Below are 21,284 nucleotides of genomic sequence, written 5' to 3' on the forward strand. Positions count from 1 at the left end.
TTCATTGCATTTAGGCCCATGGATTGGAGTCATTTACTTGAGCAACATAGTCTGTGTGTTGGAGGGCCTTTAGGTGTCAGTTCCATCATTTACTCTTCTCATATTGGGATCCTATAGATTCCAGTACAGTAGGTCATACATTGACATAAGATTTAATCACGATCTTTTCCTAAGGGATGTAGATGCCTTTTGGGCACTCTGATTTGCAGCTCGTCCCTTTGGGGAATCTGAGACAAAAACACAGAAATTTTTAGAAGAAATCCTAAAAATGGTTGCCCTTGAAAGGGCCCTTGTGGAGCCAGATGTTCAAAGAAAGATCAGGACAATGACCATGGCAGAGAAGCTCTTTCGTAAAGAGGATTCTAAAGACTGGTATGACCTTCGAGAAGGAATATGATAAAGATATAAAACCAAAAAAGTAACGATCCAGGGAAGTTCTGTATTCCCTGTCTCATTATATAAGCATGCGAACTCTTCCTCATGTACAGCATAGTAGATTTTAGCCTAGCGTAAACCTGCAACTGGTATATAGTTTAATAATAATAAACCTGGTTCGTAGTCCTGGTTTCCTGTGTCTCTTTGCTGCTTCCTGCTATGGATGTGCTGCTACGCGTGCTAACAATCCACCTTCACATGTCTGTCTGCTTTAGCAGGGTGTATCTAGGCCCATTGTGGTATGCCTTTACTAACAGTACACTGTTCTCCACCCGATCGGTTTTGTGCCTCAGGGTTGTTGGTAAAGTACGAGGGGGTTCAGCTTGCTTCAACAGAGGAAGCATTCAGATGTTCCTCTGTCCTTACAACAGACTGATCTGTTGCTGTCCCAGACAACAGATCGAACATCTCAAGAACTACACACCCCAGTTTTGCATGAGCCTGCTAGTAAACTAGGGCAAGTCAGTGCTGAATTTTGTCCCTGATACAAAGAACTGAAGTTACTGAAGTAGTTCTTGATTTGAGAAGAGCAGTTGCTTGATTGCTACCTAGGTCAAAAATGGCTTTTAGTCCATCTTGGGGTAATGTACAAGCCCATTCAAGAGTAGCAGTAAGCATTCTTGAGAAAAGGGGCTTCGTGGAAAGCTCAAGATTGTAGAAACTGATAGACATTTTATGCTTCATTTCTGCATAGGAGGTAATACTGCCCACAGACAGCTCGGTCTTGGAACGAGCACGACTGGTCAGGCACCTGCCAGCCCTGACCACCCATCCGAAGGCAAGCACTGTGTTTTTGACTGGTAACTGGCTGGTAACTACAGCTCAGTTCTGTTTGATTATAAAGAATGTTTCTTTGCAAGCCAAAAGTATGGCTTCATACATGTGGCCCTGGGCTTCAGCAGATTTGTCTGAAGTGATTTTGCCGTGAGTGTGGTCAGCATGAAGCATCCTCAGGAGCTGGAGTGTGCTAATAAGGGCAAGTGATACCAGTTGTTAACTCTGTCAGGTCTCTCATTGGCACGTGCAGTCTGTATTTCTTTATGGTCAATAACGTAGCCAGATTTAGGCCGTTTTTCTTTCACAGTGGAAATGGCATGTACCTGTTGCTAGGGCTATCTGCTGCCAAATTTTAAGCCTTCAAATCAAGATAATGTTAGAGCTTTCCTTACCTATGATAAGCCATTAAATATCATTCAGTTACCCTTGTATTGAGCCCTTTTTAAAACTAAAGCTAACTTTCCTGAAAGGCATCCTGTCTTGATTTGGAGATATTAAAAGATGAAGAATTCTCCTTCCTTTGATAGGGTTTCTTTTTTTAATGTCTAATCGTTCTCTCTATAAAACTCTGCCTTATTTCTAATTTAAACTGGTCGGGCTTCAGCTTCCAGCAATTGGTTCTTGTTATGCCTTTCTCAGATAGATTAAAGAGCCCTTTAGGACCTGGTATTTTCTCCCTTTGAAGGTACTTATACATCGTAATCAAGCCATCTCTTGATCTTTTTAATAAACTAAACAGATTGAGCTCCTTAAGTCTCTCATTCCGAGGCATTTATTCTAGCTCTCAAATAATTTTTATGACTCTTCTCTGCACTGTCTCCATTTTGTGCTTCTAAAAATGCAGATACCAGAACTATAGGTGCTCAGAGAATTTATAGTCAACTGTTTGTCCATTTTCCCTAGATCCTTTACAGATTCTCTTATTTCCATGGCATGGTTTCCCCAGTCTGTAGAAGACTTTCCTAGCTCCTAGAAACTGTGACCACTAATGTAATTTGCTCCAGGTGGTCCAAGACTGGTAATCTAACAATGAAAAATGTAGTCCTTATCAGACTTCTTGTCCCATTGCAGATCTTTAATTGTATGTTGAATGTTGTTTCATTTGAGAAATACAAGTAATTAAAGCTCTGTTTTCTTCATTTCCTGTTAAAAAGGGACTTTCTTACTCAATTACAAACTGTTTATTTGTCCCTTATTTTGAACTCCAGTCTGTTGGAAAGACTGAGGCAGAGAAGTGGTATTTATACTGGCTCTTTGAAAAAGTCGCAATGAGCATAACTCCGAGAGCAGCCTAGTTGTACGTGCAGTGATTGCAGTTTGGAAGACTGCCTTCTCTTTCCGGGAGACCAGGCCCTGTACTAGCACCGTGGGCTTCCAGAGAGGTCTTCGCTCCTGCTGTCCACAGGGCCTATCCAGTACACCCACAACAAATCTTATCTTGGGGGCACATCAGCTTCTTGCACGGGTATCAGATAAGAACATTTGTTTTCATCGTCTTTTTGATATGAATTACATATAATTAGTCCACCTTTTCTCACGCTTACCATTGTTCTTTTCTTCTCCATCTTTTAGTTTAAGTATGGAGATGCTGTGTCTGGTTTGGGAAGTGCTGACCAGCAAACAGGGAGTCTTTAGAAAGCACATGGACAAGTATCGCATGTGTTGCCCTGTTCCTCATGCTCTTCGTTAGGCTCCCGCTTTTGGCTGCTGTCAGACCGGAGATACTGAACTGCATGGACCTTTGGTCTGATTTGTGCCACTGTTATGCTTGTCTTTACACCCTTGTGTTAACTATTTTAAATGATTAGCTTTTTGGAACTGGGATCTTTGTGTATTTTATATTCTAAAATGAGAACGACCTGAACTGTTTGGAGCCTTTAGAAATTGCTATAGAAATACTGATTTTTCAGCTGAGCCTATTAACTTTTGTAGATGAAAGTGAGGCTTCTGCAGCCCTACATAAGCGATCTAAGTGGCCAACATGATGTTTTGGTTCAGGCAATGAAAGAGCTTAAGAGAGAATCCAGGTTGGTGGTGGCCAGACTGGAAGACGCCGTTCGGAAGCTGCTTGTTGTCCGTCGGCACACCCAGAAGACGTGTCCCGTTTCCTGCAGGGAACGATGGCAGCCCTGAGCATCGTCTGAGACTGTCTGCCGCTGCTTCTAGGATTCAGCTGGCGGCTCGTCTAATGCTGCTGTGTATCGAGGGGATGGTGGATGACCAAAACAAGGAAATCTTTACAGGTGTGGCCTTAGTGAATCATACTGTTTCTGCTGAAATTTACTACTGCCCTTCTGGTCTCCTTTGCTATCCTGTTCCAGTTACCGACCATAGTTATCTTCTGCTGAGCAGAAGAAAACTGTAGGCCAGTCTGGGGGTATGCTGTGCTGACCGCACTGAGCATTTTGGCTATGAACTAGCTCTCAACCTCCGAGGTATTTATCCTTGCAATTATCTGCAAGGTAGGAAACTGCTATTCCCCTCATTTCAAGATGGGGAAGAGAAGTTAAGGTATGGGAAGCTTCAGCAGGTCATGGCTTGAACTCAGATATTCTAAATCTGGGGTAATTGTGCCTCCTCTCTGTTTCATCTTTAAAACATAAAGCATATATGTTAGTCTAAGAATTGCTTTCATCTTCGCTGTATTGCCTTCAGAAATTTTCTGTCATCCCGGCTGCATTGCAGTTGCCCACTAATGGTTGCACAAAGGCTGTTGGTTGCTTAGGCTCACAGTTACTAAACACTGAGAAAAATAGGAACAATTACAAGTTTAATATTAAAAGAAGTAATTTCATTTCCTTTCAGGAGTTGATGTAATCTTTTTTACCACTACCTGAAGAAGCAGAATCCCTCGTGCATAGTGGATCAGACGCATTTACCTTGGTGTGATTTTAATTTCACCCCCAGCTGCAGGTGGTTGAGGTAAGCATGGTCCTTGAGCAAGTTCCTCGCGCGCTCCTTGGTGTCCCCCGCCTCGGAGTGCGGCGCTCTCAGCTTTGGTGGAGTAATGCAATTTTATATTTTCATTTGTCTACTTAAAAGGTTCGTTGTTTTTTTAATTAATGCGGGGGCGTACTAAGAACGGCAGTGCTGCGAAGGGCAGATGCCGGGGTGCAGCAAGATGGAGCGCAGCAACAAGTCCTGCCTCCCCGCGACCACCCCCCCCCCCCCCCCCCCCGCACGCACACTCTGGCGCTGATTTGGAGTTAATTTGCGCCCGGGAAAGACTGGGCGCGCGGCAGCCCGGGGCCCCCCCCCCCCGCCACCAGCCCTGCGCGGGGGCTGCGCTGCGCTGCGCCGGGCGGGGGCTGCGCGGGCTGCGGGGCCGCACCGCGGGGCTAGAGCGCCCCCTGCTGCGCCTGCGCGCGGCCCCGCGCTGCTCCCGGCGGCGCCCTGCGGCGTGCGGTGCGGCCACGGGGGGGGGGGGCGGGGGGGCCCCGCCACGATGTGTGCGGTGGTTTGCGGTGCGGGAGCAGCGTGAATTCCGGCCGCGACCGAACACGCGCTTTGCACTCGCGTGGCCGTAGCAGCGGGTGTGGGGAAGCCTTTGCGTTCGGTTCGTCTGGTGGGGCGCGATCAGCCAGGCCAGGTACGCGCGGTGCCGGCACGCTGCAGGCGCGCCCACTATGGCCGCGAAGCCTCCGCGCTCGCCGCGGGCAGCCAGCCGGCACTGGGCTCGCTGCGTCCGCGGGCAGCACGTCGTGCACGGAGCTGATGGCGGCCCAGGGCCGTCTGCCGGTGGCCCTGCCGCGCCCGGGGTGCCTGCCCGCTCCTGCTCCCGCTCCCGCAAGCTGGGGATCCCTCCTGCCCGCGCCGGCGATGCTGTGAGCAGAGCTCTGCCGCCAGCAGCCGTGCTGAGAGCACGCCGGTCGGGGACCTGCACGGAGCGGTCGCCACCTCCCAGGCGCCTTGGCGCCGCGCCGCGGGCAGGGCTAGCCGCGGCCTCCCGAGCCGGCTGGGCTCCACGAGGAGAGGCGTGGGCGCGGAGGAGGGCTGCGTGTCTGCGACGCGTCGCGCGGCCCCTCTGGCCCCCGTCCTCCTCCAGACCCCAGCCGCGGGCGGCACCCGCGCCCCCGGGCAAGGGGCGGCTGCTGGCCGGTGCCGGCTGCGCACGCGGGGGCAAAAAGGCTGAAACTGCCAAAAAAAACGTTAGGAAGAAAACCCTCTACAAATTGGGAAAAGCATTCTGCTTTCACAGAATAAGAATAAAACCTGGAATGGGAAAGAAAAGGTGTGAAAGAGTTAGTGACAAAATATCGTGTGCAGCTGGGGAGATGATGGTTTTATTGGTATTGCAGGGGGGAGGGAGAAGCTGAGAGGCAGTGAAAACACAATTTGGCCTAAAATTGAATTTCTCTGATAAGGAATTTCAGAAGCGGCTGCCTCATTCACTGTGCGGCCAAATAATCATATGCGCTTTAATAATCTTTATTTTACAGGAGTACGTTGCCAGGGTAACAGAGTGTAAGCAGGAGAACAGCACCTTGCAGATCACAAAGGCAAATCTGCAGAAAGAAATTTCAGCGAGTTTCTCTCTCCCTTTTTGCAATGTAATGACGACTTATTTTTCATGCACTGATTTAATAATCTTATTGAAAGATCCTTTCCCTGTTTCTCTTATTCTTGTCTGTCTGAGCATGGACAATGGCAGAAACCTGGAATTGTCAAGCCCACTGGGCTAAGCAAACTAACAGATGTAACATGTTTAGCATTTTTATGTAATTACTTTTTATTGCTATTTTACCCCTACTTCTATCCCTCCCTGGTTAGTTGCCGCTTCCTTTCCATTCCGGCCCAATCAGGTGATAGTGAGGGGTTGGGGGAGAGTTAGTAATTGACTGCATTAATCGGAAATTATTAGTTGAACGTATTTTCAAGGGTGGGGGTTGGTTGCAGAAATAGACCTTTTAGGAAGGGACGAATTGAATTATGGTCAATGCAATAATGAAGCCTGCAGGCTGTAAGCTGCAGAAAGGACAATCATCTTCACGAAGGTTTTAGTGTTATTTATAATGGGCTCTGCTCTTTGGGTGAAAAACAACGTGTGGCCCTGCTGACATCCAGTGGGTGTGGGCATCTCGGTGCGCTGGTCTGAAGCATAGGCTGAGCTGATCTGATTAAAGACGAAAGCGTCTGAAGATTTTTGGTGATACCGGCAAGACTAAGAGAGGAGTGCTACTGCCAGTCCTTTGGCTGGGTGCAGTTTGTGACAGGTCTGTGGCTTGTAAACGTTTTGCCCCTTGTTCCCTTTCCCGAGGGCCAGAGCTCAGGAAGCAGGCGTGGGAAAAGCAGGAGCCGTGGACAGCAAAGGGAGGGTGGGGGGAAAAGGTTCTGTGAAATTACGTACAAAACTCGGTTTGTCTCGCTGTGGCTGACAAATTCCAAGAAACTGAGAGTGAAGTTTGTCACAGGCTGGGCTGGTCTGTGTCGCAGCCTGGCCAGGTCTCACGCAGGCACCGAGAAGCAGCAGAGGATCGGAGCGTGTCTCCGGCACGCCGAAACGCCAAGGCCGAGGAGAAAGACACACAGGTGGAGTCTTGCAACCTTACCTAAGAACATCGGGCTTTTTGTGGGTTGAAAGCAGGCTCATTAATGCTGTTCAAATAAAAGTTTTTCAGTTCTTTAAAAAGTAGTACACAGATTTACATATTCTGCCTTGCACTAAGGAATATATATAAAAGCCAGGTAACGTTTTCCCTGCCGGCTTACTTCCTGGTGGATATTACCGTTTCTCTCTTAGTTAGCATCCACCAGCTTACTCTGAATGTGCAATGTCCCCAGGATTTCCTAAAGTAGGAGAAACTGGTTTGAGGCACATTGCAGCAGTCTCTGCCAGCTGGTTTAGGAAGCGTGTGGCTCTGCAGAGCGCACTGGTATGGAAATGCTGGGAGCTGGACTGATCAGGCGTGGAAACGGTTGCGCGCAAGAAGGGGCAGAAGCATTCCTAGTGAGTTGGGCATAAGTTCTGTAACCTCCTTAAATATACTTTCTTGTGTCTCTGGGTTTAAATGTTTTCAGTCCTATGGAAGCATTAATAATAAGGTGCTTGGAGTCTCATTATGACTAATGTCAATTCAGGCATACAAACAGCAATCAGAGTTCTAAGGCCTAATTAAAATTGTATGATTTTCTTCAAAAATGGGAGAGTGTTTAGACCTTTGACATGAGCATCAAATAAGGATATAACAGCTTAGCATAAGGTAAAAAGGCGCATGACTTCTATTCAAAGAGTAATATGGGCACCTAACCCTGTATCACATTAGCATTTTAAGTTTAAATGTTTATAAACCAACTGAAAGGACATTTTGCTAACGAATGCTCTTACCAAACATAGCTTCAGCTTTATTTGTAAAATATTTGCAGTCCTAATGCTGGACGGCATTGTGACAAATAATGCTACGACATAGAAATGATTCAACTGTAACGTTACAGAATAAAATAACGTACATTAAGTATATATAATCAATGGGTATAATTTATAAATGCATATATAAATTAAGCAATTTAGGAACAAAACCCATACATATAAGGTTATAATAAAAGGAGAAAGAAAACAAACTTCTTTTCCTGAGGAAACATGTCTCAGGATTCATCTTCCTGCTACTAACCAAAGGAATTAGCAATGTTTTTACTACTAGTAAAGGTCTTACCTTGTTAAAAGATTTAATGTTAGAAATGCATGGTGTTAAACTATCTCGGTGTTTCTAATATGTATTTTCTGTAGTAATTTTAATAATTTTCTTGTGATTTTTTTTAAACAGACAAATGTAATTAGTAAAGCAATTATTTCATTACCCTGTCTTTGTCTTCTGAGAAGCAAAAGAAGGCTCTTGTGAAAGTCTTAATGCCACAGATAAAGCAGAAAAGGCTTAATTATTTATTAACCATTTTTATTCACTATTAAAAAGTGCATGAGCACAAGTAGCTTAACCAATTGTAAGTAGGAACTATCTGAAATAGTAACGAAAAAGTATTAGAAAATGTATGAAAAATTGTGTGCTGCATGAGTTTCCAACACATTTAGTTGTCTTGATGGGGGGAAGAGGGCAGTATATGAAGAGAAACATCACATGATGATCATCACATTTTGGTTTCAAAACTATTGCAAAACTTATTTTCTTTCAAATTATGAAGAGCGATTAGTTGAGATGAGTTTGTCCCCTGCCCCCTCGGCCCCCCCCCCCCTTCCACTGCACCCTTAAAGCGTTCATGTGGGGTGGGGGGAGCGGGGGCGAATGCAGAATTTTGCATGCGGGATACTGGCTTCATTTGTCTTTTTCCTCACCAAACTAGGGGCTGCAGCACCCTGGAAAGGAGATCGGTTGTTTTCGTTATCGCAGTGTTTCTCCAGGCTGCCGTGATGACAAATGAATCCAGGCAGAATTTCAGCTCCTGAAACAGGGCTATTCAGAAAGGGCTTATTTTATTTCTATAGATATATTTAGAGAAACTATGGGGAAAAGCCCTTCCCCGCTTCCGTGGCCGCGTTAGTGCCAGCGCCAAGAAGGGAGGGAGGAGAAGCCTGCCGATGCGACAGGGCTGAGGAGAGACCTTTCCCTTCGCGTTGCTCCGCGTCGGTGGAGACGCGGTCTTCCTGCGCCTTGGAAACCTCGAACCAGGCTGATAGCGCAGGATCCATCGATCACTGCGACGCAGCTGAAGTCAAGTCCCGTGCTGTTGCCTAACGTTTGCAGAGTGTTTCTGGCTTTGTATTGGCTGCCTTCTGTTAGCTCTTCTCCCCAAGTTATATCCAAGTAAATTTTCAAAGATTTTGCTGTCTCTGCAGAGCCACTTTTCACAGGAACTCTGCATATTGCTTCAGTTAAAAATGTACGATCTAGTAAAAGCGCTTTTCTTCCTTGGAGCCCGCAGAAAGGTAGCTGACTGCGCCCAGAGTGGAGCACACAGAGAGCTATGGGGCAAGATAACGAGTTACTGGCTGCTGAGCACGGGGCAGTATTCTGGGGGGGGGGGGGGGGGACGACAGGTTAGGAAAATGTGTTGTTGATTTCTTAAAGTAATGCTGGACAAGAAAACATAGTACCTGGAGCTTCCTCTACACTTTTTTTTCACCTATTTATTTCTGTTGTAATCATAGTAAGTTTTAAAATGCAGGAAGTTGAAAGGAAGATTACATTCTTTGTGAGACTGGGTAGGGAAGCCCAAAATTTGAAGGAAGATGGCAGAATCTATACTTGCTCTAGGTGGAACAATCGTTGGTCACCATCACAACGTGGGAGGGTTCATCTTGGCACTGGTTTGCTCTGTCTTATTTTCTTTAGAACTAGCAGGATAAAATTTTGGTAAGAAATTGAAGCCCGGCTGCTTAAATACCCATGATATTTCCAGCACAAAATCCAGGTAATTTACTTTCCCCTTTCCTGTTAGTTTGTATCCTGCTGCCTTTTGAAATGGAAACTCTTCTGACCCTGTAACCCCTGTGTTACTGTGAATAAAACTCTTTTTAATTGTGTTTTGAAGGAGCACGCAGGGAGCTCCCACACTGCTAATCAGCTTTGCTGGTTTGGATGTGTATCTCTGGGATTCACGTTGGCAGAATAACTTGATATAATTGCAGCTCTGCATCAGTGATTTAACGCTTGAGGACTTTAAAGGTACAGGTCTTCATTTCTATCTGTGTGCTGTTGTCCAGCGGGGCAGCTCCCGCGTGCTCTCGTCCGCTGACGCTGTGTCGTGTTGCAGGAGGTGAGCAAGCTCCACGCGCCCTTGGTGGTGGCTGGGGACGCTCGGCCTGTGCTCGCGTGCCCTGCTGCCTGGCAGGGCTCGTTTGGGCGTTGCATTAGTGCAGTGATGCGGTTTCTGGGTCAGATCTTGTATATATACCTTTTTGCTTGCAGTGTATGATGTGGAAATGCAGGTGATGGTTATTGATGGGTACCTGTTCATACAACTCAAAAAATAGCTGTTCTGGCTAGGATTTGAACTTGTGCTGGTCAGAAATCTGGCTGGATTATTTAAATGAATGTTTTGAAAGCAGACCTGTCTTTATGAAGCTGTTTGGAGGCATTTTCAGCTTTGATTTGAAACGCTGAAGCATTACCTTCCAGTGCCAAAGCTTCAGCAGCTATGACAGACTGTCCGGCTAAAATATTCCTCCTTCGTATTTGGAAGGAGGGCAGTGAATCAATGTAAATTTCTGCCTCACAAAAGCTATCACTTTGGCAGATGCTCATGCATTTTAGCCCTGTTCCTTACCTTGTTTGCCTCATCATCTTTCTCAGAAAGCATAAATATTGGATGGATTCTTTAATTTGCTTGCCCTTTAGTATAAATACGTTTAACATTCAGGCTTGCCCCAGTTGGAACCTGTAGGCAGTCTGTGCACACAGTTGCCTTCGATTTGCAGGCTTTTTCTTTTCATAGCTCTGCTAATGTGCCGCTGTTTGGCCTTCAGCATTCCAAAAGTAGGAATGCCACTTAACCCGAGTCCCGGCTCACTGTTACTGTTTGATCAGTAACAGTAATGCAGTAACTGCCTTGGACAAATGACTATACTAAGAACACTCCCAATTGCCCTGTAATAAAACTGCTATCCTCCCAGAAAGCAAAGATGAGGATAGAAAGGGCAAGTATGATTGGAAGGTCAACAAGTTTGAGCACTGACAGAATGAAAGAAACAAATTACAACGCTGAGGACATCTTGCTGAAAATGCCCTGTGTCTAATTCTTGGCTTAGCTAGAGCCAAGGTGTGTTAACTTGAGTGTCGCGGCTATCCTAGCTCCACAGAGGAGGAGGCAGGATCTTGCAGTCCTCTCAGGCTCTTGGGTGTTGATTATTTATATACTAAACTTCAGTTCTTGAGATCATTCCCAGAAATAAATTAGAAGTGAGTGAATATCGTGGAGCAAGCCACTCTGCGTGAAAAGGAAAGTCAGTGCTCAGTACCACTGAATCTTCAGTGATCTTCAATTGCAGCCCCCGTTTCCTGGCCCGAAGCACCTGATGTAAATCCCATCCTGTACTGGTTTATCTGGGCTCTGAGGGTGCTTGTCTGTTGCTAGAGTTGCTTCAGAATTTGTCTCTTAATAAGATGCAAGGAAGAACTTTTTAAGCATTCCCTCAAATGAGGTAGGAAAAGAAAACTTTTACAACTTCTGCTTTTTGTCACCTTTTGCCTTTGGCCCTAAGGAGACAATTCAGCAGAACTGGCTGCCTTGTTTCCTCTCACTGATAGCACTGCTGGGAGATCGACCTGTTAGCATAAGAACCCAGCTTGTGGAAGTCCTGCTTTATTTGTTTTGGCTAAACCTTTTACTGTGGTAAAATAAGTATAAAAGCAAATTTGGGGAGCTTTCACCATCTTGAATTACTGCAGACCCTGAACTCTTAAGTCATGAGCTAATTTTAAAAGGCTGTTTGCTTCTTGCATTCAAAACCATTAAGATTCTGATATTTTTAGTTGGGTTTTTTTCTTCTGTAAAACCGGAAATCTTATGTTTCTACGCAATAGTCTTGCATTTCCACAAGAAGAGTGCTGAATATAGGGGGGATGGCAATGTTGTATTAGTGCAAATATAGCCTGTCTGGATGTGAAGCGGCCAAATGTACACCCAAGGGGCTGGTTTCTTTTGGAGAGTGAGGGGTGACCAGAGATACCAGCTGATGGAAACAGAAGCATAATGCACAGAAGATTAGAAAGACCAGGAATGTTGCCTTGGCTCGGTTCTCCTGTGGTATCTCAGAGCCCATGGCTGCCTGTTTCAGACCGGGGGCCAACACCACCTCGCACGTCCTCAGCGAGTGCCGGGGCCGGCTGGGTCCTGGCCGTCCTCGAGCGAGTCCATTGCAGCCTGCTCAGTTGCAGCCGTGTCGTTTCTCTAAGTCATTCGGTGTTCGTTGGAGTAATGGCTTGAACTTGACTGTTTTATGTTCCAGGTACTACTTTGACCCTTGGGCTATAACATCAGCCCAGTGATTACTCAGTTTCTTTTATGAAGTGCATTAGCGCCAGCAGGAACGAGTGCAAGACATCCCTGTGCAGCCTGATGCTCCCCGTGCTCATCTGGGATGTATGAACATGGCAGTATGGGGCTTGGGCATAGATCTCGTGTTGTCCGGTGTTAGCTGTGACTGGTTGGATAATGCAGGGTTTTCTGCAGTCCCAAAGGATGCCATAATCTCTGGTTTTTGTTTTTGTTTTTTTATCATTTAAAAGATTGATTTTTTGTTTGTTTGTTTGCCCTAAAAAATGCATGAAATACTGTAGTACTTATCATTTCTAAATGTGAAGTGTCTGAACAAAGGAGTTTAAAGCAACATGTTATACAGGCTGCAGTTTGGCGTGTTTCACGAGGAAAATAACTCCTGCAGAGAAAAGGCCTTGGTGACCAGAGCTTACTCCAAGAGGAGCTGCAGAAATGTGTGCAAAGCTGGGTCAGGTAGAGTTTAGACGTAGTTAACCAGCAATCCCCTTGAACATGACAGATGAGTGTGTCCATGCTTCTGATTACACGTGCAGAGGTGGATTTGCCTAGTCTTCTCATGGATGAATACCCATGGCTTGCTGATTGGGACACAGGAAGGAGATCTCCCTTTTACTGTCAGGTTCTTACCACAAAAGTGCTAACCCCGAATGGGATTTCCTAAGCATCAAAACTGTTGAAACCATGTTTCTGTGGCACTGCTCTTCAGAAATCCCTGAATCTCTTTTATTCCCGGGTATCCTGTAGGCCTTGCTGTCCATCCCAAGGACACCTCCGTAGATGAGGTGGTTACAGGTCACTGCCGGTCTGTATTCCTGCAATGACAGAGATCAAAGCATGGCTAGAACAGTTCTTTGCTTGCTGTTTCTCTTGGAGGATTCCCCCAGAATAAGACTTTGATCTCCTCTTGGGCAGGGTGGAGGCAGCTGCTCTGAAATTGCCATCTCGGTCTGTTCGAGAGCCGCAGGACCACGCCGATAATCCAGGATAGCTGCAACTGAAGGGAAGATGGCAGCTGCGAGGGAGCTTCAGCTGTGCGGTATTAAAACCTTGCAGGCCGGCGGGGGACTAATGTGTTACACACTTCCAGTTTTGATGCGCTATTGAGGAAGAACGCAAAAGGTAAAGATCAGTGGCAAAGTGTGGTTAGGGGGATCAATAAACCACAGGATGTTTCAGATTCTGGAGTGGTGAGAAACGGTACGACCAGATGCTGGAGGCACGGGAAGGGCAGGTATTCAAAGCCGGCCCCCGGAAAGACCAACACCTGGGGTCTGCTCACGTGCCTGATCGCTTGCACCAAGCTGAAAGGTAAAGAAGTGGTCTCAGAAAGCTTCAAACTGAATTGCCAAGGCCCCGAAAAGGTGGATGGGGAAAGAAAGAAAAATGGGACCCCAGCACATCCTTGAAATTACTTACTGTGAAGTGAGAGGTCTGTCTTTGCCTAGGCTTTGCCTTTTACTGGATGGGATGGCCGAGTAAAAAGCTGTTAACCTGAAATACTTCATTCTTTCCCTCTGCCCTGTTCTTAAATTAACTCTTACTGATGTTCCAACTTTAAACATATCTCTAATGAAAGAAGGTTGCTATACAATTTTGTGTTGGCCACATTCATGTTTTGACTGTTGATGAAGGAACATACATTGCTTTCTGTGAAGAAAACAGACATCCAATCTGTGACTGGTTAAATCGGGGGGGGGGGGGGGGGTGGCAGTTCTGAGGTTCTCCACCTGTAATCGTTGCGTTTCGGTCCCAGGAGGCACTGAGCACTCCCAAGGAGGGAAGAGTCATGCTAGGATGATCATCTGCTTTGTAAGGGGAGTCGAGTGTTCAGGAGCATTTACACTTGCCAGCCTTTACCAGTAAAGCTGGTGCTTAGGGTAATAGCAATTCAAAGGAAAGGCTCTGGAATTCTGTGACTATTACTGTGATTATTAAGAGAAAATAATTTTAGAGGAAAGCGGAAGCTGCCGCTCTATCAGCTGGGATGCAGAATGACATTTATGCAGTTGGAAAAGACCAGAAGCTGTTGGACTGTTGCATGTGATATGCTTGATGGGTAGCAGCTGAATTGGTAATGCCTCAAAAGGAATTTTGTCTCTAGAGCTCTTTAGTGAAACCAAAATTTACCAGAACAAAAAGCTTCAAGTCTTTTTAAGCAGAATCCTAGCTAAACTGCTTAGTAGTTTGTGAACTGAGGTGATTGTACTAATTGGATATTAGAGAGAGGGCTGATTGAGTTCACGTGCATATCACAAGCAGTGAAAGCTTAATTCACCATGCTGTTATCACATCGCCTGTTTCAGAAATCACTGGTCTGTGTTTTCACATTAGACTCAAATTCACGTCTTAACATTTAGTCCTTCAAGTAGTCTGGAATCTGGGTACCGCTTCCAGGGCCAGCGCGGGTGGAGGAGTCTGGACCTCCGCACTCACGGGCTGCGCAGAGCTCTGCTTGGTCCGAGGACGGTAGCTGCGTAACACGGGCTTTCACCAGCTACTGAAAGCTGTCCCTGACGTTGCAATGGGGATAGACTGGAGAAGGGGCAGAGTGTTACCTAAACGATTCTTTCCTGATACTGGCTGCTTCTCTGTTCGCTAAGATCACTGGAGGTACCATTCTCACCACTTCATAAAGCAGGACCTCCTTTGGGGGTCTGCCCGTTGAGACTTCTCGCAGCGTGCATGCCGGTTACGTGCGTTAGACTGGAATCGTTAGCAGGGGCGTCCATTCTGGTTGCATGGACGTGCACATCCCCATCCCTTTTCCTCATGAGCAGAGTGGTCTTGCATCTCACTCGTACTGTTTTCCTTTGGCTCCACTACAGTAGGCGGATGTATATAGTGCTTTCTTTTTTCTTTTCTGGAGTTCAGCACATGACCTTACTTGCATATGAAGTTGAAAATTGACTGTATACTTTGGAGCCAGAGCGCCAGTTGAATGACGATCTCTAAATTTCCAAGTTTGAAAAACCAGCCTGTTGCATTGTGCCCCTGCACAGCTGCAGTATTGCTCTCGTGTTCTGCTACTTAAGCAAAGAAGTCATCTGCGTTGGATGAGGACTGGGCTAGAGGCCCCGCGTACACTCAGTGTCTCCTAGGCCTTCTAGCCTGCAAGAGCATCTAGAGAAGCTCATCAGAGTATGTATGCACGGTTTGTTCATCCTGATGATGTTTGTGGTCCCACATTACGACTTTTTCTGAGAGGAAGCCTCTAGCGCCTTGTCTGTACCCTCTGCAGTCCTAAGCATCTTGGAGATATTTTTCTGAACTCACCTTTGCTATTACTATGTCTGGCAGCTTCGTCATCAACTTGACAAGGCTGAAAGGAATTTTTGGTTCTTTCATTGGGGCATCAAGTAAAGAAGATGCAATTCTTTGCACAATAGTCTACTTACAGTGATCAAATCAGGTGGCCAGTCTGCATCTTCATATGGGACATCGCTAGGACCTGCATCCCTGTAAGAAAGACCACAGGATTATACGGACCTGGGCTATATAAATCCCAGTGTATTGGTACCAATGGGCAAGGGACCATTTCCAGACGGCTTCTGGAGCCACACGTCTAGCTTCATAGATGGGGTGCTTAGAGAGTTAGCTTTCTGCACGGTCACAGATTACCAAAACATGGGTCGTCTTTGCCTTCTGCTGAGGACTCCTTCAGAGACCCTTTGCCACTGGTGCTCAGAGCGTTTCTGCCTGTTTGTGGTTAGGTGCGAGATGGCTTAAAAACTTGTATATGCTCTGACAGATACCATTAAACCTAATTCTCTGATCAGTAGCTTTACAAATGGTGTTACCCGTGGGATGAAACAATACATTTCAAAGAACAATGGTTTCACATAAATAACCTTTCTTCATGTGCCCTGGTTGGAAGGGAATTAGTTTTAAGCAAAATCTTCTTTAAAAGATGAGTTTATTGTAAAGTTTTCACTTTATTTGTCAAATTAATTTTCTGTGAACTAGAAGAGAGAATAAGGTTTTATTTATTTAAAAAAAAAAAAAATCTTTTCTATCCATCTTACCCTTGCTACTTAGGTCTTTCAGCCCAGAAATCCATGGTAATTTTCCATAATGCTTTTCATACTGGCTTACTTCGCTGACTAATTGTTTATTGAATTTCTGATTTAAAATCTGTTTTCTTATTGTTTTCTCTTTAAATTCCTCTTCTTTGCAGGGTTGCGTGTAGGTAAGCAGAGTCCCAAAGCTATTCTATCCTAACTTCTGGTATTTTATACATATAAAACTTCAGGGCTGATGGCAGTGATACCTGGGATTATTTATGGGTTTTCATAAAAAAAGAAAGAGGAAAATACAGAACTGGATGGCTTCTCTCTTCCTTCCCCTTTTCCCAACCCCCTCCCCACAGAGGAGTTTAATTTTAAATGATAAATGTGGAAATTAGAGACCGTCGAGAAAATCCAATTTGGTGAGGAGTTTTAAAAATCCCATAATAAACGCAGAGTGAAATGTATGATTTAATGCGGGGCGCCAATGGCTGCTATTATGTGCTATTAGCAAATCGGGGTTGAGAGTGAATCTTTATCACTCGGCGAGTGCGGGCTGGGCCTGCCTTTCCTTCTGCTATTGATTTGTAGCCGCTTGTCATAATGACATCGGGAAGCAATGAATGGAAGATGTGCTTTTGATAGGATTGAAGGGGTGCAAAGGGGGGAGAAAAAATTCAGCAAGTTTTCTATCTCTTCTGCCTGATTAGATTTTTTTCTTCTTTTAAGAGCTTTCACATTCCAATAAAAATGCTAAATCAGCTCTGAAGCAGAATTGTTAGGGAGTAAATAGCTAGTCACATTTAAAGGAGGAAAAGATCTGACTTTACAGCAGTGGATGGATCTAAAGAGTACTTGTGGCTCCACGAAGGTGATGGCGGTAGGTGGTGAGGGCGGTTGGGAGCCGGGAGGGAGCGTCTGCGCCGGCGGCGACGTGGACGACCGGAGGCGGATAGGTGTTGGGTGCTGGCGTGCGCGCAGGATGCGGCCAGTCAGAACGCACAGCAATTCAATATCCGAAGTGCTTTTATTTAAGGAAAGGAGACGAGCGTGTGTTTCTCGATCTCTGAACTAAAGGTGCCTGAAAACGAAAAACCCAGGCTTTGCCTTATAGCAGCAAATAATAAATGTCTGCTTTGGATCTGGGAAAGGGAGATTTTTGTCACTCTAACTGTAGATGCTTCTCACCAGCAGTGTAAAACAAGCTTTGATCGAAGGGATTATAACGGCTGCGCTGTTTGGAGATTGCAGCGCGCCTGTATCGACGTGCGTTGTTAGGACACAGGAGTAGGTTTGTTCCCAGCGCACACCCACGGTGCACGTGGCGAGTGAGCCCCAATGCATTCGTACCCGGGGGTGCAGCCGGGTGTGAGCCTGCCTGGCACGGCCCTACGAACCCGCGTTTCGGAGCGGAAGACCCGTGCCAGTTTAACTCGTTGCCTCCCCATCGTTGTGCCCCCCGGGAAAGGGGCCGAGGCCAGCTCGGAGGAGCAGACCTCCACGTTGAGTTCCTTCGTATGGAAGTGCCTCGCGCGCTTCTCTCTTAGGACTTCCTTTTTTTGTTTTTGGGGCTTTTTTTTGCTCCAGTCCGCTCTGCTGAAGACCTGCGGGCTGAGCGAGGGCCGAGACTCTGCTTTTCGATTCCTCCCTTCTGGCCTAACTGGCCTCGGCTATCCGTATTTACGGAAACTTCACGGGGCAGCTGAACGCGCCTGGTTTACGGGGCTCCCTGTCGCAGTGTGAAACGGCAGATGAGAAATCAATGCGCGGAGTCCAAGAGCCTACTTCGTCATTCAGGAGAAAGAAATACAGTACTCCTGCTATGAGCCTTGCACTCATTAAAATCAAATCCTTTAAAAGACCCTTTAAATTAAAACAGTGACCAGCAGGGCGGGGAGAATTTCACCAAGAGGGAGGCTTCTGGGGGAGGACGGGCTGAAGGCAACGCGCAGATGAAATACGGTGCTCACCGGTGCTGCCTACTGCCTTGGGGGCCCCCGGGGCGGGCGCCGCGCTCCTGCTCAGAAAGGTCCGCAATCCCGCGCGGTCGTAGCGTGGCCGCGATGAGAAGTGGAAGCGTTTGGGCAGCGGAGGCGGCGGCTGTGCTTCTGCCGGGCAGCCCGCGCCACGGGCAGCACCCCGGGCTGGCTGCCGGCGGGACGAGGCGACGGGGCCGGGGCCGGGCGGATGCTCGCAGCCGTCTGCGCGCCCATCAAGTCGATGACTGGGCTTTCAGTTGCAGAGAACTGCGCTTAAAGAACGCAGCTTACAGAGAGATGTTTATATCCCGCATATCTTATAATGATTTAGCAACATCAAGTAGAATATGATGAAGCCATTTCTAGTGACTGACTCTGGGAAAAAGTGTGGGGCGGTTCATCTGCTTTTGCCTGTAAGTGGATAGCTTGTTATTTATTCTCTTGACTTTCCATACAGCAGAAACTTATCAGCTAGTATTTTGAAATATACATTAAAGACTTGTAATCAAAGCTATTAATAATTAATTTTTCCATCTTTCCAAGCAGATTCACGTTTTTCCTCAGTTAAAATGACTGTTCTTTCTGCTAGGTTGCCCCAATGCCTTTGTGAATTAAGGCCTTGAAAGCAGTTTGTCCTCAGTAAAGATGGTCTTACTCCGCTTGAAGGTGCAACTCCCCTAATAATAACATCCACCATTTGCTGCTGACTGCAGTGAGACCGATGCCAAAAGCTGTTCCTCTTCCTGGCGTCTGGCAGCAGTCAGACCCACACCCGTGCAGCGCAAGCCCGGGGTGCTCGGCAGACGTCTGAAATCTGGCGACCTCCCTGCCGGCTGGCCGCCCCTGCGAGCTTTGGTAAGGGCTTCGCTATAAAAACTGCTCGTAGAAAACGTTTCTCTGCTTGCTTATTTCAGTTCCAGAAATGGAAACTGGGATCCCAGCGTAAACCTGTCAGGATTTTCACCATAGACTGTCGACCAGATTTGATCCTCGCACCTTCAGATTCCAGTTCAGATTCTTTTATCGCTTGTAAAAAAGTCGGTTTCCCTTCTTTACGTAGGCCTGCTCTGGGAAAGAGCGTGGCCTCTTCATCCGCGCGGGCAGCAGCTGGTTTTGCAGCAGCAGCACGCCGTGGGTCCAGGATTCCCGGACGCCCTTCCCGGGTCCGGGAGGCAATGCCAAGCGCTGGCTGGCATCAGCGTAACCCAGCACGGAATTAGCAGATTGCTTGTCCGAGGAAGGGAGAGTTGAATGTGAGGAGGGCTGGTGTTCGCTTTCCTTCAAAAGCGAGCGCGGCTTTGGGGGTGTTGCTCATTTTCTCGCTAACTGGAGCCCTGCTTCAGCTCGGCTGCAGCGTGCGGAGTTTGAGGACGAGAGTGTTTGGTTCAGCAGTCCAGCATCCCCGTCCGGGGTTTCTGCGCTGGCGTTTCCAGCGAGGCTGAGCTGCAGGTGCCTCGAGGGAAGCTGAGCCCCATGAGTTCTGGGGGACCTGGTCCCAGTCTGCAGCTTGCTCACTTTTTGACATACCTGAGGCTTTGGCATAGTTCAGCACGTTCTGCTGAAGAATCAATGGGCAGAGTGCGGAGGAAGTGGCTGAAAAATGCATAGTGAATTAGGCTGGCGCATGTACCTTTGATTCACCCTCAGACCGTTTGGTATAATTGGAAATATTCTAAAGATATTAAGGTTGCACAGTTAACTGTCCAAATATAAAGAAGTGCCTAAAAATGGAGGAGCTCCCACTCAGTCAGAATCTAATTATATGCTTGCTTACTGTTACTGCCCATTTTAGGACAAATCTTGCTCCCATTGAAGTTTCTGGCAAAACTCTCATTAATGCCAGAGGAGCAGGACAGGGCCGCAGTGCTCTCCTTGCTGTTCTGCCACTCTGGGTTACAACAGTCCCGGTGTGAACAGAACTTGCACTCAGAAATGGCAGTAATCTCCAAGAACACCAGCTTGTTCCTTGCCAGCCGTCCAGCACAGGCAGGGAGTAAGACCTAGGACTTGAGGAAATGGTTGAAAACTTATGTGAAGGGATAGTAGCGTATGCAAACCAGCCATTTTCATCATTTCTGAGCTTTGAGTATTTATCTTTCCTACATCAGTATTAATCTTGCTGGTTGTGGTTGGCTGTTTTTATTGGTGGACCTTAAGAAAAGGAACTGCTTTCTCTGCTCTACCCTGAACTGGTAGAGAGCCACCAGAGGAGGGAATATCCATGCGAGTGCAGCAATGGAGAGTGCAGAGACCATCCCATACTCGCTCCTGGAACCATGTTTCATTCCCTCAGTGTTCTTAAGGTTATATTGCACCTTACCTACTCTTTTACAATATTCCAGCTTCCCGTGGAGACTCTGCCATGTTCCATAGACAAGTTCGTTATACCCAATATGCAACACAATCTTCTTACATTTAGAATGTGAGCAGAACGTGTTTTTTTAAAAGCAACCTCCTTCCTCTGTACCTTGCATGTTGAAAATGTAGTTTATCCCTCCACCCTGGCTGAATCCTAATAGCTCATACCAGAATGCTCACTGGTAATCCCTTCTCTGCCCTGCTGATTTTCAAACTACATCTACCAACGCTAGTATTAAGGCTATTAAGAAAAAAACAACAACAAAAAAGTTGCAGACAACACGCTTGTAATTCATAAGGTTAAGAACTTAAATAAAAAAGTAAATTTTAGAGATGTATAATTTGCCAAGTAAAGATGCTAACTATAGACATAGCAGACGTAATGGCTAGTGATGAGAATTTTGTCTGTCATGCTACTAACAGAAGACCCAGTTTTATGTAATTCTAGGTTTACCTTTTTTTGAGTTATAGCTTCAAACCACATGTCTGAATAATGTTGGTTAGGCAGACTGAAAAGAAAGAAGTTAAATGAGAATTTAAGAAGGATAATGTTTTGAACAGCTTTGCCAGGTCAGTCATTTTTAAGGTAGAAAAAGCACAAGAAACGGCCTGCCCGGGTCGGCTCGGTGGTCTGGCTGCTCCAGTGATGTCTCCCCCAGCGTCGGAGATGCGATGGGGGGAGCGCGTGCAGGCCTGGCCCCTTTCCGCCGAGCCTCCCCCCGCACGTCGGGCGCTGGGTCAGGGATATTCCTGCCAGTTCCTCGCACTTGCCGGCTGGTCACTT

General features: G+C 46.6%; 1 protein-coding gene across 10 annotated transcripts in view; it reads left to right on the top strand.

The window, feature by feature from the left end:
- Positions 1 to 21,284, top strand: part of LOC112985566 (uncharacterized) — a 120,219-nt gene that overhangs the window by 37,834 nt on the left and 61,101 nt on the right. For 8 of the 10 annotated variants that reach the window (XR_010391497.1, XR_010391499.1, XR_010391496.1 and 5 more), the window contains exons 3-6: positions 3,211 to 3,455; positions 4,018 to 4,134; positions 13,072 to 13,278; positions 18,732 to 18,997. The gene's annotated coding sequence lies outside the window, so the exon portion shown is untranslated. The remainder of the gene's footprint in view (positions 1 to 3,210; positions 3,456 to 4,017; positions 4,135 to 13,071; positions 13,279 to 18,731; positions 18,998 to 21,284) is intronic. The other 2 variants (XR_010391500.1, XM_064519882.1) reach the window with 2 other exon arrangements.

Source organism: Dromaius novaehollandiae, chromosome 13, assembly GCF_036370855.1.
Source record: "Dromaius novaehollandiae isolate bDroNov1 chromosome 13, bDroNov1.hap1, whole genome shotgun sequence".
NCBI lineage: Eukaryota > Metazoa > Chordata > Aves > Casuariiformes > Dromaiidae > Dromaius > Dromaius novaehollandiae.